The sequence below is a fragment of the Myotis brandtii genome, unplaced genomic scaffold (assembly GCF_000412655.1).
Source record: "Myotis brandtii unplaced genomic scaffold, ASM41265v1 scaffold994, whole genome shotgun sequence".
Taxonomy (NCBI): Eukaryota; Metazoa; Chordata; class Mammalia; order Chiroptera; family Vespertilionidae; genus Myotis; species Myotis brandtii.
This window is the reverse complement of record NW_005372142.1, coordinates 261,458-265,174: the sequence shown is the minus strand read 5'-3', so window position 1 is coordinate 265,174 and position 3,717 is coordinate 261,458.

Genomic DNA, 3,717 nt, shown 5'->3' with positions numbered 1-3,717 from the left:
GTACAACGATTGAAATTTCTTTTGAGAGCCAAATTTTTTCAACTTAAACTATATAGGTAGGTACATTGTTATGAACTTAATTAGGGTACTCCTAAGCTGGCCTTTGCTAAAAACGTCCTCATTTTATAATAATAAAGCCACCAACACAAAATAATTACAATTCTTAAATTGATGACAAAAATACCTGTAGGATTTGCAGCTGGTTGGAAAAATACAGGTAACTTTATGCTTCGAGTAGGTACTTTTGTCACCTGCGCGGGATTTGCGGACGCGACTAGCACTAACCACTGCACAATGAGACTGCTGACTGACTGGCTCACTCAACTCGTGCATGAATCACGCGCGCCTCCCCCGCGCTGCGTATGCCACGGCCCACCTGCGCCGCGTCTCCGGTCGCCCAACCAACCGACACCCCCACTTCTTCTAACGCCACTTCTTCAAAATAGACTCGCCCAGGCCAAAAACCAACTTCTGCGCATGGGCCACGAAGTTTCAATCGCACTGTACGTGTGTGCCCACACATGGTATTTTGTGGAAGAGCCACACTCAAGGGGCCAAAGAGCCGCATGTGGCTTGCGAGCCGCGGTTTGCTGACCACTGCCCTAGGTTGTAGGTCTTAAAATGGGGCCCTCTAGCTCTCTGCCCCATCTGTGCCAACTCACCTACACAGCCAAACAATCAAGCAAGCTGCAAATGCTATTTGGTATAAATCCAGGCAATTATACAGAATCACTAACCTCTTCTGAGTGGAGGTAAACAGAGCATGAACTCTTGTGTTCAAATTCTGCTTCTGCCACTTGCTAACTGTGTGACCTTAGATAAGTGACTTAACCTGTATGTCCCTTAATTTCTTCATCTGGAAAATGGAGACAACAATAGTTCCTACCTCATAGAATTATTGTCATGGAGTATTAAGTGACTTAATGTATTTAAATGCTTAGATCAGTACCCGGTACATACTAACAACTATATAAGTGATTGTTTTTATTGTTATTAATTCACTGTCCCATCCTTCTACTTAATCACTTGATACTACCTGCTTGCTGAAATCCTAACTTGAATAACTGCTTTTGATCCTCCTCCTGTGGGGGCTCTTCCCTGTTTACCTCTAGACCAAATAAGTCCAGGTCCTTGAACTGTTCCTCATATGATTTGGCTGCTCATGTACCAGCCTAGTGACTCACATTTGGACACTGCACTCTGTCATTGTATCCCTGTTTAAATGGAGCACAATGCTCTATGAGTGGTATTTGACAAGTGTAGAGAAGGGTAGAACCATCTTTTCTCTTGTTCTGGTTCCATACTTCTATTAATGCAGTCTAAAATCTAATTACCTGTTTTGGCATCATCAACACTCTGTTGGCTCGTATTGACTTTACAATCAAATCAAGGTCTTTTTCATATATGTTGTTGTTAAACCAGGCAGGTCTATTCTATCTTGCACTAGAAGAAAAAACCAGCTGGTTACTGGGAGAAAGTCAGTTCAGCAGTCAAAGTGCAGTAACTGAGGGGTTTAGTAAGAAAGGAAATGTGGTCTAAACAAGTAGTTGGTGGTTGGGTTCATGGCAGATGCTACCAGTTGCTTGCCCAATAAGGATTTCCCTCTTCCTCCTTACTTTCAGAATCCCAACTTTATTCAGAGCAACAATGTGCCCAGCTAAAAGCATTAGTTTTCCCAGCTTCCTTTGCATCTAGAAGTGTCCGTATGACACAATTCTAATCAGAGAGATGTAGGTGGGTGACACTGGGGAGAGTGTTCCATTCTGGACAAAAGGTAAAGCCTCTCTAGAAGATCCTTTTCCTTAGCCTTTCTGTCCTGTAGCTGTTTCCCTATCTATAATACAGACATGAGGCCGGGAGCTGCAGCACATGTCTTGTGACCATGAGACAAAAAGCAAATAGATAAAAGTCTTCCCTCAGGATGGTAGACATGAAAAGCCAGGGTCTTGATGACATTGTTGAACTGTCTCATCAGCTCTGGACCATGCCAGGGAATTTTTGTTGCATAAGACAAATAAACCTCTATTGATGTAAGCCACTATTGCAGAGTTGCCTGTTTTTTGTTTGTTTGTTTGCTTTGTTTTTGTGGCTAAAAGTACATTAACTGAAATAGGGCTACAACATAGGAAAACTGGGGATCCAATCAGAGGGTAAATATGACTACAGGAATTTAGCCATTAAGAAATACAAGTGGGCCCTAACCAATTTGGCTCAGTGGATAGAGCGTCGACCTGCAGACTGAAGGGTCCCAGGTTCGATTCCGGTCAAAGGCATGTACCTTGGTTGCAGGCACATCCCCAGTGGGGAGTGTGCAGGAGGCAGCTGATCAATGTTTCTCTCTCATTGATGTTTCTAACTCTCTATCCCTCTCCCTTCCTCTCTGTAAAAGATAAATAAAATATATTTAAAAGAAATACAAGTGGGCAGTTAGGATCAGAGAAGTCACTAGACTATCAGGCCTCAGTCACTGGGTAAGGGTCAGGGTCAGGACTCTCCCCCTAGATGATAGAGCAAAAGAGCATGACTGGGTCTAGGCATTGACAGGGGACCAGTTAGCATCTCTGACTGGGGTACTCAGACATAGGACATGAGACAGATGGCCAGTGATCAGAAATGAGCAATATGGTAGAGGCTCATTGGAAACTTGAGGTCAGACTCAGAGGGCAAAAGAATTACTTGATGCCGAGTTCCAGTATGTAGGGTGGGGTTATCTCAATCCTTCATGTCTTAGGACAGGTGAAGCCTGCAGGTGCGGGGAAATTACTCCAACTATGGAGGGAGGAGGGGAACAGAGGGTGGGATCCAGGCAAAACCCAATAAGCATCAGCTCAAGCTGTGCTTTAGCCATCCTGACACTCTTTTTACAGGTTCTTAAATTCACCCTTAATTTCTTGTTTCCATCTTTTGCCCCGTGACCTTTTAAGATATGAGCTTAACAGAAAGTTAGCAAATGTGTAACCATGTTGGTCTCTCTAAATGGCTACCACTTTTTCTTCCTCCTAATTGTCAGAATTTCGCTGTGGAAAACCTTCCCTTCTATCCTCTACTCAAAGGCGTCTTCCCCCTGCCTGGATTGAGAGCACTCTGGGTGCCTTGGGAAGTGACCCACTTTTATCCTCTGCCTTTAGCCTCTGCTGACCTGGAAGTGGGTGGAGAGAAAGGGCTGGTATTGAAAGTTGGCCAGGACCCACCAGTTCTGGGGAGCAGCAATCCCATTCCTACCTGATTATTTTGCTTCAGAAGCCTAGAGCAAATGCCTTCCCTTCCCCCATCCCAATTTCTTGTGTCATCTAGAGTGAGAGAATGAGAGCTTCTCCTGACCACTGGTGTGCTACCTCTTTTCTTTTGTGTGCAGCAGGTACTGTGTGGGTAAGTTATTGTTATATTGTGCTCCTGTGAGAAATTGACCTTTGCTGAGACACTTTTTGCCCTGTGTGTGCTGGGGAGAAGGAAGAGGTCTTGCCTGAGTGACTTCTCACAGAAAGCTTCAGAAGTGCTCAGAGCTGATAGCTTAGGCCTGTCAGGCTGCTCTTTCATTGGCACTCAAGGGTGTCAATCACTGTGGCTGTGCCCATCAGCTCTGAACTAGGTATCTCTAAGCCAGTGGTTCCCAACCTTCGTAATGCTGCAACCCTTTAATACAGTTCCTCATGTTGTGGTGACCCCCAACCATAAAATTATTTTCCTTGCTACTTCATAACTGTAATTTTGCTACTG